Here is a 12,826-nt window from a genome sequence, read left to right on the forward strand (position 1 = left end):
TTATAAATTTATTCCTTAGTCGACTCGTCTCGTCTCGTCATCTCCTGCAGACGTTTCTTGTGCTTGCGCTGTTATATGGGCCACGACCCGAGCGGCAGCGAGCGGCAGTCGAGCAAAGTCGGGACAAGTCGGGACGGGGACAGGGACAGGGATAGGAAAGGTGCGAATGCACTGCAAATTACGCAAACACCTCGTCTGAGGCGAGGCGAGGCGAGGCGAGGCGAGGAAGCTCACATTGCCAGCAGTGGCGCCCTCCAACAAGACTCTGCCACACCCCGCACAGGCCTTACGCCGGTCGGCCGCGCGCCAGCCCTCCTGCGCTGGACACCAGGGACAAGATGCGTCTTCCGCGAGTGTCGAAGGCTGCACGCGCCAAGCGGATGACAGGAGGTGCAACGAGAAGCTGCGCGTCTCACACACACGGCGGCGCGCGCTAATTCGGCTGTCGCTCTGCTGGCACGTCGGATTGCGGAAGGAAGTGCTTACAATTACAATTCTGTTCGTGTTTTATGTTGTAAAGTTGTTAGCTTGTAACGATGTAATGTTAATAAATAAATTTATAAATCTCCAAAAAAAAAAATACACGACGCGCGTACTTCCGGCTCATAAGTTTTGGATCTCAGGATTGCGTTCGCGCTAGCGTGACGAATTGTCAGTAAAAAAAAATGCGGCTGCTTTCGACCGAAAAGTATGATTTTGTGTGTGTTGGGATAAGAACCGAATGCGAATTCTGCCATGCGCCTACATTACATGGGCGCCAACGGCCATACCATGTTGAATACACCGGTTCTCGTCCGATCACCGAAGTTAAGCAACATCGGGCGTGGTTAGTACTTGGATGGGTGACCACCTGGGAACATCACGTGCTGTTGGCTCCCTTTCATTTACTTTTTTTTTTTATACCGCCCTCTTTCCATACCACCGTTCTGTTGTGACAAAGATTCTTGCTTAAGCATTTTAATCTATTGTAATGACCATAAGGTGCGAAATTGCAGTAAATATCTCAGTTTGAGGGAGAATGTGCTAACCAAGTTCGCCAGGAAGTCTTTGAAAACGACAAAACAGTACGAATCGGCAGATGTGTTCTGAAATACGTCAGCGCCTGTTGTTGTGTAGCGGTGTACAATTCCTACTTCGATATGTAATTATAAATTTATTCCTTAGTCGACTCGTCTCGTCTCGTCATCTCCTGCAGACGTTTCTTGTGCTTGCGCTGTTATATGGGCCACGACCCGAGCGGCAGCGAGCGGCAGTCGAGCAAAGTCGGGACAAGTCGGGACGGGGACAGGGACAGGGATAGGAAAGGTGCGAATGCACTGCAAATTACGCAAACACCTCGTCTGAGGCGAGGCGAGGCGAGGCGAGGCGAGGAAGCTCACATTGCCAGCAGTGGCGCCCTCCAACAAGACTCTGCCACACCCCGCACAGGCCTTACGCCGGTCGGCCGCGCGCCAGCCCTCCTGCGCTGGACACCAGGGACAAGATGCGTCTTCCGCGAGTGTCGAAGGCTGCACGCGCCAAGCGGATGACAGGAGGTGCAACGAGAAGCTGCGCGTCTCACACACACGGCGGCGCGCGCTAATTCGGCTGTCGCTCTGCTGGCACGTCGGATTGCGGAAGGAAGTGCTTACAATTACAATTCTGTTCGTGTTTTATGTTGTAAAGTTGTTAGCTTGTAACGATGTAATGTTAATAAATAAATTTATAAATCTCCAAAAAAAAAAATACACGACGCGCGTACTTCCGGCTCATAAGTTTTGGATCTCAGGATTGCGTTCGCGCTAGCGTGACGAATTGTCAGTAAAAAAAAATGCGGCTGCTTTCGACCGAAAAGTATGATTTTGTGTGTGTTGGGATAAGAACCGAATGCGAATTCTGCCATGCGCCTACATTACATGGGCGCCAACGGCCATACCATGTTGAATACACCGGTTCTCGTCCGATCACCGAAGTTAAGCAACATCGGGCGTGGTTAGTACTTGGATGGGTGACCACCTGGGAACATCACGTGCTGTTGGCTCCCTTTCATTTACTTTTTTTTTTTATACCGCCCTCTTTCCATACCACCGTTCTGTTGTGACAAAGATTCTTGCTTAAGCATTTTAATCTATTGTAATGACCATAAGGTGCGAAATTGCAGTAAATATCTCAGTTTGAGGGAGAATGTGCTAACCAAGTTCGCCAGGAAGTCTTTGAAAACGACAAAACAGTACGAATCGGCAGATGTGTTCTGAAATACGTCAGCGCCTGTTGTTGTGTAGCGGTGTACAATTCCTACTTCGATATGTAATTATAAATTTATTCCTTAGTCGACTCGTCTCGTCTCGTCATCTCCTGCAGACGTTTCTTGTGCTTGCGCTGTTATATGGGCCACGACCCGAGCGGCAGCGAGCGGCAGTCGAGCAAAGTCGGGACAAGTCGGGACGGGGACAGGGACAGGGATAGGAAAGGTGCGAATGCACTGCAAATTACGCAAACACCTCGTCTGAGGCGAGGCGAGGCGAGGCGAGGCGAGGAAGCTCACATTGCCAGCAGTGGCGCCCTCCAACAAGACTCTGCCACACCCCGCACAGGCCTTACGCCGGTCGGCCGCGCGCCAGCCCTCCTGCGCTGGACACCAGGGACAAGATGCGTCTTCCGCGAGTGTCGAAGGCTGCACGCGCCAAGCGGATGACAGGAGGTGCAACGAGAAGCTGCGCGTCTCACACACACGGCGGCGCGCGCTAATTCGGCTGTCGCTCTGCTGGCACGTCGGATTGCGGAAGGAAGTGCTTACAATTACAATTCTGTTCGTGTTTTATGTTGTAAAGTTGTTAGCTTGTAACGATGTAATGTTAATAAATAAATTTATAAATCTCCAAAAAAAAAAATACACGACGCGCGTACTTCCGGCTCATAAGTTTTGGATCTCAGGATTGCGTTCGCGCTAGCGTGACGAATTGTCAGTAAAAAAAATGCGGCTGCTTTCGACCGAAAAGTATGATTTTGTGTGTGTTGGGATAAGAACCGAATGCGAATTCTGCCATGCGCCTACATTACATGGGCGCCAACGGCCATACCATGTTGAATACACCGGTTCTCGTCCGATCACCGAAGTTAAGCAACATCGGGCGTGGTTAGTACTTGGATGGGTGACCACCTGGGAACATCACGTGCTGTTGGCTCCCTTTCATTTACTTTTTTTTTTTATACCGCCCTCTTTCCATACCACCGTTCTGTTGTGACAAAGATTCTTGCTTAAGCATTTTAATCTATTGTAATGACCATAAGGTGCGAAATTGCAGTAAATATCTCAGTTTGAGGGAGAATGTGCTAACCAAGTTCGCCAGGAAGTCTTTGAAAACGACAAAACAGTACGAATCGGCAGATGTGTTCTGAAATACGTCAGCGCCTGTTGTTGTGTAGCGGTGTACAATTCCTACTTCGATATGTAATTATAAATTTATTCCTTAGTCGACTCGTCTCGTCTCGTCATCTCCTGCAGACGTTTCTTGTGCTTGCGCTGTTATATGGGCCACGACCCGAGCGGCAGCGAGCGGCAGTCGAGCAAAGTCGGGACAAGTCGGGACGGGGACAGGGACAGGGATAGGAAAGGTGCGAATGCACTGCAAATTACGCAAACACCTCGTCTGAGGCGAGGCGAGGCGAGGCGAGGCGAGGAAGCTCACATTGCCAGCAGTGGCGCCCTCCAACAAGACTCTGCCACACCCCGCACAGGCCTTACGCCGGTCGGCCGCGCGCCAGCCCTCCTGCGCTGGACACCAGGGACAAGATGCGTCTTCCGCGAGTGTCGAAGGCTGCACGCGCCAAGCGGATGACAGGAGGTGCAACGAGAAGCTGCGCGTCTCACACACACGGCGGCGCGCGCTAATTCGGCTGTCGCTCTGCTGGCACGTCGGATTGCGGAAGGAAGTGCTTACAATTACAATTCTGTTCGTGTTTTATGTTGTAAAGTTGTTAGCTTGTAACGATGTAATGTTAATAAATAAATTTATAAATCTCCAAAAAAAAAAAATACACGACGCGCGTACTTCCGGCTCATAAGTTTTGGATCTCAGGATTGCGTTCGCGCTAGCGTGACGAATTGTCAGTAAAAAAAAATGCGGCTGCTTTCGACCGAAAAGTATGATTTTGTGTGTGTTGGGATAAGAACCGAATGCGAATTCTGCCATGCGCCTACATTACATGGGCGCCAACGGCCATACCATGTTGAATACACCGGTTCTCGTCCGATCACCGAAGTTAAGCAACATCGGGCGTGGTTAGTACTTGGATGGGTGACCACCTGGGAACATCACGTGCTGTTGGCTCCCTTTCATTTACTTTTTTTTTTTATACCGCCCTCTTTCCATACCACCGTTCTGTTGTGACAAAGATTCTTGCTTAAGCATTTTAATCTATTGTAATGACCATAAGGTGCGAAATTGCAGTAAATATCTCAGTTTGAGGGAGAATGTGCTAACCAAGTTCGCCAGGAAGTCTTTGAAAACGACAAAACAGTACGAATCGGCAGATGTGTTCTGAAATACGTCAGCGCCTGTTGTTGTGTAGCGGTGTACAATTCCTACTTCGATATGTAATTATAAATTTATTCCTTAGTCGACTCGTCTCGTCTCGTCATCTCCTGCAGACGTTTCTTGTGCTTGCGCTGTTATATGGGCCACGACCCGAGCGGCAGCGAGCGGCAGTCGAGCAAAGTCGGGACAAGTCGGGACGGGGACAGGGACAGGGATAGGAAAGGTGCGAATGCACTGCAAATTACGCAAACACCTCGTCTGAGGCGAGGCGAGGCGAGGCGAGGCGAGGAAGCTCACATTGCCAGCAGTGGCGCCCTCCAACAAGACTCTGCCACACCCCGCACAGGCCTTACGCCGGTCGGCCGCGCGCCAGCCCTCCTGCGCTGGACACCAGGGACAAGATGCGTCTTCCGCGAGTGTCGAAGGCTGCACGCGCCAAGCGGATGACAGGAGGTGCAACGAGAAGCTGCGCGTCTCACACACACGGCGGCGCGCGCTAATTCGGCTGTCGCTCTGCTGGCACGTCGGATTGCGGAAGGAAGTGCTTACAATTACAATTCTGTTCGTGTTTTATGTTGTAAAGTTGTTAGCTTGTAACGATGTAATGTTAATAAATAAATTTATAAATCTCCAAAAAAAAAAATACACGACGCGCGTACTTCCGGCTCATAAGTTTTGGGTCTCAGGATTGCGTTCGCGCTAGCGTGACGAATTGTCAGTAAAAAAAAATGCGGCTGCTTTCGACCGAAAAGTATGATTTTGTGTGTGTTGGGATAAGAACCGAATGCGAATTCTGCCATGCGCCTACATTACATGGGCGCCAACGGCCATACCATGTTGAATACACCGGTTCTCGTCCGATCACCGAAGTTAAGCAACATCGGGCGTGGTTAGTACTTGGATGGGTGACCACCTGGGAACATTACGTGCTGTTGGCTCCCTTTCATTTACTTTTTTTTTTTATACCGCCCTCTTTCCATACCACCGTTCTGTTGTGACAAAGATTCTTGCTTAAGCATTTTAATCTATTGTAATGACCATAAGGTGCGAAATTGCAGTAAATATCTCAGTTTGAGGGAGAATGTGCTAACCAAGTTCGCCAGGAAGTCTTTGAAAACGACAAAACAGTACGAATCGGCAGATGTGTTCTGAAATACGTCAGCGCCTGTTGTTGTGTAGCGGTGTACAATTCCTACTTCGATATGTAATTATAAATTTATTCCTTAGTCGACTCGTCTCGTCTCGTCATCTCCTGCAGACGTTTCTTGTGCTTGCGCTGTTATATGGGCCACGACCCGAGCGGCAGCGAGCGGCAGTCGAGCAAAGTCGGGACAAGTCGGGACGGGGACAGGGACAGGGATAGGAAAGGTGCGAATGCACTGCAAATTACGCAAACACCTCGTCTGAGGCGAGGCGAGGCGAGGCGAGGCGAGGAAGCTCACATTGCCAGCAGTGGCGCCCTCCAACAAGACTCTGCCACACCCCGCACAGGCCTTACGCCGGTCGGCCGCGCGCCAGCCCTCCTGCGCTGGACACCAGGGACAAGATGCGTCTTCCGCGAGTGTCGAAGGCTGCACGCGCCAAGCGGATGACAGGAGGTGCAACGAGAAGCTGCGCGTCTCACACACACGGCGGCGCGCGCTAATTCGGCTGTCGCTCTGCTGGCACGTCGGATTGCGGAAGGAAGTGCTTACAATTACAATTCTGTTCGTGTTTTATGTTGTAAAGTTGTTAGCTTGTAACGATGTAATGTTAATAAATAAATTTATAAATCTCCAAAAAAAAAAATACACGACGCGCGTACTTCCGGCTCATAAGTTTTGGGTCTCAGGATTGCGTTCGCGCTAGCGTGACGAATTGTCAGTAAAAAAAAATGCGGCTGCTTTCGACCGAAAAGTATGATTTTGTGTGTGTTGGGATAAGAACCGAATGCGAATTCTGCCATGCGCCTACATTACATGGGCGCCAACGGCCATACCATGTTGAATACACCGGTTCTCGTCCGATCACCGAAGTTAAGCAACATCGGGCGTGGTTAGTACTTGGATGGGTGACCACCTGGGAACATTACGTGCTGTTGGCTCCCTTTCATTTACTTTTTTTTTTTATACCGCCCTCTTTCCATACCACCGTTCTGTTGTGACAAAGATTCTTGCTTAAGCATTTTAATCTATTGTAATGACCATAAGGTGCGAAATTGCAGTAAATATCTCAGTTTGAGGGAGAATGTGCTAACCAAGTTCGCCAGGAAGTCTTTGAAAACGACAAAACAGTACGAATCGGCAGATGTGTTCTGAAATACGTCAGCGCCTGTTGTTGTGTAGCGGTGTACAATTCCTACTTCGATATGTAATTATAAATTTATTCCTTAGTCGACTCGTCTCGTCTCGTCATCTCCTGCAGACGTTTCTTGTGCTTGCGCTGTTATATGGGCCACGACCCGAGCGGCAGCGAGCGGCAGTCGAGCAAAGTCGGGACAAGTCGGGACGGGGACAGGGACAGGGATAGGAAAGGTGCGAATGCACTGCAAATTACGCAAACACCTCGTCTGAGGCGAGGCGAGGCGAGGCGAGGCGAGGAAGCTCACATTGCCAGCAGTGGCGCCCTCCAACAAGACTCTGCCACACCCCGCACAGGCCTTACGCCGGTCGGCCGCGCGCCAGCCCTCCTGCGCTGGACACCAGGGACAAGATGCGTCTTCCGCGAGTGTCGAAGGCTGCACGCGCCAAGCGGATGACAGGAGGTGCAACGAGAAGCTGCGCGTCTCACACACACGGCGGCGCGCGCTAATTCGGCTGTCGCTCTGCTGGCACGTCGGATTGCGGAAGGAAGTGCTTACAATTACAATTCTGTTCGTGTTTTATGTTGTAAAGTTGTTAGCTTGTAACGATGTAATGTTAATAAATAAATTTATAAATCTCCAAAAAAAAAAAATACACGACGCGCGTACTTCCGGCTCATAAGTTTTGGATCTCAGGATTGCGTTCGCGCTAGCGTGACGAATTGTCAGTAAAAAAAAATGCGGCTGCTTTCGACCGAAAAGTATGATTTTGTGTGTGTTGGGATAAGAACCGAATGCGAATTCTGCCATGCGCCTACATTACATGGGCGCCAACGGCCATACCATGTTGAATACACCGGTTCTCGTCCGATCACCGAAGTTAAGCAACATCGGGCGTGGTTAGTACTTGGATGGGTGACCACCTGGGAACATCACGTGCTGTTGGCTCCCTTTCATTTACTTTTTTTTTTTATACCGCCCTCTTTCCATACCACCGTTCTGTTGTGACAAAGATTCTTGCTTAAGCATTTTAATCTATTGTAATGACCATAAGGTGCGAAATTGCAGTAAATATCTCAGTTTGAGGGAGAATGTGCTAACCAAGTTCGCCAGGAAGTCTTTGAAAACGACAAAACAGTACGAATCGGCAGATGTGTTCTGAAATACGTCAGCGCCTGTTGTTGTGTAGCGGTGTACAATTCCTACTTCGATATGTAATTATAAATTTATTCCTTAGTCGACTCGTCTCGTCTCGTCATCTCCTGCAGACGTTTCTTGTGCTTGCGCTGTTATATGGGCCACGACCCGAGCGGCAGCGAGCGGCAGTCGAGCAAAGTCGGGACAAGTCGGGACGGGGACAGGGACAGGGATAGGAAAGGTGCGAATGCACTGCAAATTACGCAAACACCTCGTCTGAGGCGAGGCGAGGCGAGGCGAGGCGAGGAAGCTCACATTGCCAGCAGTGGCGCCCTCCAACAAGACTCTGCCACACCCCGCACAGGCCTTACGCCGGTCGGCCGCGCGCCAGCCCTCCTGCGCTGGACACCAGGGACAAGATGCGTCTTCCGCGAGTGTCGAAGGCTGCACGCGCCAAGCGGATGACAGGAGGTGCAACGAGAAGCTGCGCGTCTCACACACACGGCGGCGCGCGCTAATTCGGCTGTCGCTCTGCTGGCACGTCGGATTGCGGAAGGAAGTGCTTACAATTACAATTCTGTTCGTGTTTTATGTTGTAAAGTTGTTAGCTTGTAACGATGTAATGTTAATAAATAAATTTATAAATCTCCAAAAAAAAAAAATACACGACGCGCGTACTTCCGGCTCATAAGTTTTGGATCTCAGGATTGCGTTCGCGCTAGCGTGACGAATTGTCAGTAAAAAAAAATGCGGCTGCTTTCGACCGAAAAGTATGATTTTGTGTGTGTTGGGATAAGAACCGAATGCGAATTCTGCCATGCGCCTACATTACATGGGCGCCAACGGCCATACCATGTTGAATACACCGGTTCTCGTCCGATCACCGAAGTTAAGCAACATCGGGCGTGGTTAGTACTTGGATGGGTGACCACCTGGGAACATCACGTGCTGTTGGCTCCCTTTCATTTACTTTTTTTTTTTATACCGCCCTCTTTCCATACCACCGTTCTGTTGTGACAAAGATTCTTGCTTAAGCATTTTAATCTATTGTAATGACCATAAGGTGCGAAATTGCAGTAAATATCTCAGTTTGAGGGAGAATGTGCTAACCAAGTTCGCCAGGAAGTCTTTGAAAACGACAAAACAGTACGAATCGGCAGATGTGTTCTGAAATACGTCAGCGCCTGTTGTTGTGTAGCGGTGTACAATTCCTACTTCGATATGTAATTATAAATTTATTCCTTAGTCGACTCGTCTCGTCTCGTCATCTCCTGCAGACGTTTCTTGTGCTTGCGCTGTTATATGGGCCACGACCCGAGCGGCAGCGAGCGGCAGTCGAGCAAAGTCGGGACAAGTCGGGACGGGGACAGGGACAGGGATAGGAAAGGTGCGAATGCACTGCAAATTACGCAAACACCTCGTCTGAGGCGAGGCGAGGCGAGGCGAGGCGAGGAAGCTCACATTGCCAGCAGTGGCGCCCTCCAACAAGACTCTGCCACACCCCGCACAGGCCTTACGCCGGTCGGCCGCGCGCCAGCCCTCCTGCGCTGGACACCAGGGACAAGATGCGTCTTCCGCGAGTGTCGAAGGCTGCACGCGCCAAGCGGATGACAGGAGGTGCAACGAGAAGCTGCGCGTCTCACACACACGGCGGCGCGCGCTAATTCGGCTGTCGCTCTGCTGGCACGTCGGATTGCGGAAGGAAGTGCTTACAATTACAATTCTGTTCGTGTTTTATGTTGTAAAGTTGTTAGCTTGTAACGATGTAATGTTAATAAATAAATTTATAAATCTCCAAAAAAAAAAATACACGACGCGCGTACTTCCGGCTCATAAGTTTTGGATCTCAGGATTGCGTTCGCGCTAGCGTGACGAATTGTCAGTAAAAAAAAATGCGGCTGCTTTCGACCGAAAAGTATGATTTTGTGTGTGTTGGGATAAGAACCGAATGCGAATTCTGCCATGCGCCTACATTACATGGGCGCCAACGGCCATACCATGTTGAATACACCGGTTCTCGTCCGATCACCGAAGTTAAGCAACATCGGGCGTGGTTAGTACTTGGATGGGTGACCACCTGGGAACATTACGTGCTGTTGGCTCCCTTTCATTTACTTTTTTTTTTTATACCGCCCTCTTTCCATACCACCGTTCTGTTGTGACAAAGATTCTTGCTTAAGCATTTTAATCTATTGTAATGACCATAAGGTGCGAAATTGCAGTAAATATCTCAGTTTGAGGGAGAATGTGCTAACCAAGTTCGCCAGGAAGTCTTTGAAAACGACAAAACAGTACGAATCGGCAGATGTGTTCTGAAATACGTCAGCGCCTGTTGTTGTGTAGCGGTGTACAATTCCTACTTCGATATGTAATTATAAATTTATTCCTTAGTCGACTCGTCTCGTCTCGTCATCTCCTGCAGACGTTTCTTGTGCTTGCGCTGTTATATGGGCCACGACCCGAGCGGCAGCGAGCGGCAGTCGAGCAAAGTCGGGACAAGTCGGGACGGGGACAGGGACAGGGATAGGAAAGGTGCGAATGCACTGCAAATTACGCAAACACCTCGTCTGAGGCGAGGCGAGGCGAGGCGAGGCGAGGAAGCTCACATTGCCAGCAGTGGCGCCCTCCAACAAGACTCTGCCACACCCCGCACAGGCCTTACGCCGGTCGGCCGCGCGCCAGCCCTCCTGCGCTGGACACCAGGGACAAGATGCGTCTTCCGCGAGTGTCGAAGGCTGCACGCGCCAAGCGGATGACAGGAGGTGCAACGAGAAGCTGCGCGTCTCACACACACGGCGGCGCGCGCTAATTCGGCTGTCGCTCTGCTGGCACGTCGGATTGCGGAAGGAAGTGCTTACAATTACAATTCTGTTCGTGTTTTATGTTGTAAAGTTGTTAGCTTGTAACGATGTAATGTTAATAAATAAATTTATAAATCTCCAAAAAAAAAAAATACACGACGCGCGTACTTCCGGCTCATAAGTTTTGGATCTCAGGATTGCGTTCGCGCTAGCGTGACGAATTGTCAGTAAAAAAAAATGCGGCTGCTTTCGACCGAAAAGTATGATTTTGTGTGTGTTGGGATAAGAACCGAATGCGAATTCTGCCATGCGCCTACATTACATGGGCGCCAACGGCCATACCATGTTGAATACACCGGTTCTCGTCCGATCACCGAAGTTAAGCAACATCGGGCGTGGTTAGTACTTGGATGGGTGACCACCTGGGAACATCACGTGCTGTTGGCTCCCTTTCATTTACTTTTTTTTTTTATACCGCCCTCTTTCCATACCACCGTTCTGTTGTGACAAAGATTCTTGCTTAAGCATTTTAATCTATTGTAATGACCATAAGGTGCGAAATTGCAGTAAATATCTCAGTTTGAGGGAGAATGTGCTAACCAAGTTCGCCAGGAAGTCTTTGAAAACGACAAAACAGTACGAATCGGCAGATGTGTTCTGAAATACGTCAGCGCCTGTTGTTGTGTAGCGGTGTACAATTCCTACTTCGATATGTAATTATAAATTTATTCCTTAGTCGACTCGTCTCGTCTCGTCATCTCCTGCAGACGTTTCTTGTGCTTGCGCTGTTATATGGGCCACGACCCGAGCGGCAGCGAGCGGCAGTCGAGCAAAGTCGGGACAAGTCGGGACGGGGACAGGGACAGGGATAGGAAAGGTGCGAATGCACTGCAAATTACGCAAACACCTCGTCTGAGGCGAGGCGAGGCGAGGCGAGGCGAGGAAGCTCACATTGCCAGCAGTGGCGCCCTCCAACAAGACTCTGCCACACCCCGCACAGGCCTTACGCCGGTCGGCCGCGCGCCAGCCCTCCTGCGCTGGACACCAGGGACAAGATGCGTCTTCCGCGAGTGTCGAAGGCTGCACGCGCCAAGCGGATGACAGGAGGTGCAACGAGAAGCTGCGCGTCTCACACACACGGCGGCGCGCGCTAATTCGGCTGTCGCTCTGCTGGCACGTCGGATTGCGGAAGGAAGTGCTTACAATTACAATTCTGTTCGTGTTTTATGTTGTAAAGTTGTTAGCTTGTAACGATGTAATGTTAATAAATAAATTTATAAATCTCCAAAAAAAAAAATACACGACGCGCGTACTTCCGGCTCATAAGTTTTGGATCTCAGGATTGCGTTCGCGCTAGCGTGACGAATTGTCAGTAAAAAAAAATGCGGCTGCTTTCGACCGAAAAGTATGATTTTGTGTGTGTTGGGATAAGAACCGAATGCGAATTCTGCCATGCGCCTACATTACATGGGCGCCAACGGCCATACCATGTTGAATACACCGGTTCTCGTCCGATCACCGAAGTTAAGCAACATCGGGCGTGGTTAGTACTTGGATGGGTGACCACCTGGGAACATTACGTGCTGTTGGCTCCCTTTCATTTACTTTTTTTTTTTATACCGCCCTCTTTCCATACCACCGTTCTGTTGTGACAAAGATTCTTGCTTAAGCATTTTAATCTATTGTAATGACCATAAGGTGCGAAATTGCAGTAAATATCTCAGTTTGAGGGAGAATGTGCTAACCAAGTTCGCCAGGAAGTCTTTGAAAACGACAAAACAGTACGAATCGGCAGATGTGTTCTGAAATACGTCAGCGCCTGTTGTTGTGTAGCGGTGTACAATTCCTACTTCGATATGTAATTATAAATTTATTCCTTAGTCGACTCGTCTCGTCTCGTCATCTCCTGCAGACGTTTCTTGTGCTTGCGCTGTTATATGGGCCACGACCCGAGCGGCAGCGAGCGGCAGTCGAGCAAAGTCGGGACAAGTCGGGACGGGGACAGGGACAGGGATAGGAAAGGTGCGAATGCACTGCAAATTACGCAAACACCTCGTCTGAGGCGAGGCGAGGCGAGGCGAGGCGAGGAA

At 50.0% G+C, this 12,826-nt stretch overlaps 11 non-coding genes across 11 annotated transcripts; all 11 read left to right on the forward strand.

Annotated features, from left to right (window-relative positions):
• Positions 1 to 756: 756 nt before the first annotated feature.
• On the forward strand, positions 757 to 875 carry LOC126427596 (5S ribosomal RNA). Its single transcript, XR_007576738.1, has one exon. It is a non-coding gene; the product is annotated as a 5S ribosomal RNA (ribosomal RNA).
• A 1,026-nt stretch (positions 876 to 1,901) lies between these two features.
• On the forward strand, positions 1,902 to 2,020 carry LOC126427597 (5S ribosomal RNA). The gene has a single exon (XR_007576739.1). It is a non-coding gene; the product is annotated as a 5S ribosomal RNA (ribosomal RNA).
• A 1,025-nt stretch (positions 2,021 to 3,045) lies between these two features.
• Positions 3,046 to 3,164, forward strand: LOC126427599 (5S ribosomal RNA). Its single transcript, XR_007576740.1, has one exon. It is a non-coding gene; the product is annotated as a 5S ribosomal RNA (ribosomal RNA).
• Positions 3,165 to 4,191: 1,027 nt separating this feature from the next.
• Positions 4,192 to 4,310, forward strand: LOC126427600 (5S ribosomal RNA). Its single transcript, XR_007576741.1, has one exon. It is a non-coding gene; the product is annotated as a 5S ribosomal RNA (ribosomal RNA).
• Positions 4,311 to 5,336: 1,026 nt separating this feature from the next.
• Positions 5,337 to 5,455, forward strand: LOC126427434 (5S ribosomal RNA). Its single transcript, XR_007576693.1, has one exon. It is a non-coding gene; the product is annotated as a 5S ribosomal RNA (ribosomal RNA).
• Positions 5,456 to 6,481: 1,026 nt separating this feature from the next.
• LOC126427435 (5S ribosomal RNA) lies at positions 6,482 to 6,600 on the forward strand. Its single transcript, XR_007576694.1, has one exon. It is a non-coding gene; the product is annotated as a 5S ribosomal RNA (ribosomal RNA).
• Positions 6,601 to 7,627: 1,027 nt separating this feature from the next.
• Positions 7,628 to 7,746, forward strand: LOC126427601 (5S ribosomal RNA). Its single transcript, XR_007576742.1, has one exon. It is a non-coding gene; the product is annotated as a 5S ribosomal RNA (ribosomal RNA).
• A 1,027-nt stretch (positions 7,747 to 8,773) lies between these two features.
• LOC126427603 (5S ribosomal RNA) lies at positions 8,774 to 8,892 on the forward strand. The gene has a single exon (XR_007576744.1). It is a non-coding gene; the product is annotated as a 5S ribosomal RNA (ribosomal RNA).
• A 1,026-nt stretch (positions 8,893 to 9,918) lies between these two features.
• On the forward strand, positions 9,919 to 10,037 carry LOC126427436 (5S ribosomal RNA). Its single transcript, XR_007576695.1, has one exon. It is a non-coding gene; the product is annotated as a 5S ribosomal RNA (ribosomal RNA).
• Positions 10,038 to 11,064: 1,027 nt separating this feature from the next.
• Positions 11,065 to 11,183, forward strand: LOC126427604 (5S ribosomal RNA). The gene has a single exon (XR_007576745.1). It is a non-coding gene; the product is annotated as a 5S ribosomal RNA (ribosomal RNA).
• A 1,026-nt stretch (positions 11,184 to 12,209) lies between these two features.
• LOC126427437 (5S ribosomal RNA) lies at positions 12,210 to 12,328 on the forward strand. The gene has a single exon (XR_007576696.1). It is a non-coding gene; the product is annotated as a 5S ribosomal RNA (ribosomal RNA).
• The last annotated feature ends 498 nt before the right edge of the window (positions 12,329 to 12,826 follow it).

This window comes from Schistocerca serialis, chromosome 11 (genome assembly GCF_023864345.2).
Source record: "Schistocerca serialis cubense isolate TAMUIC-IGC-003099 chromosome 11, iqSchSeri2.2, whole genome shotgun sequence".
Taxonomy (NCBI): domain Eukaryota; kingdom Metazoa; phylum Arthropoda; class Insecta; order Orthoptera; family Acrididae; genus Schistocerca; species Schistocerca serialis.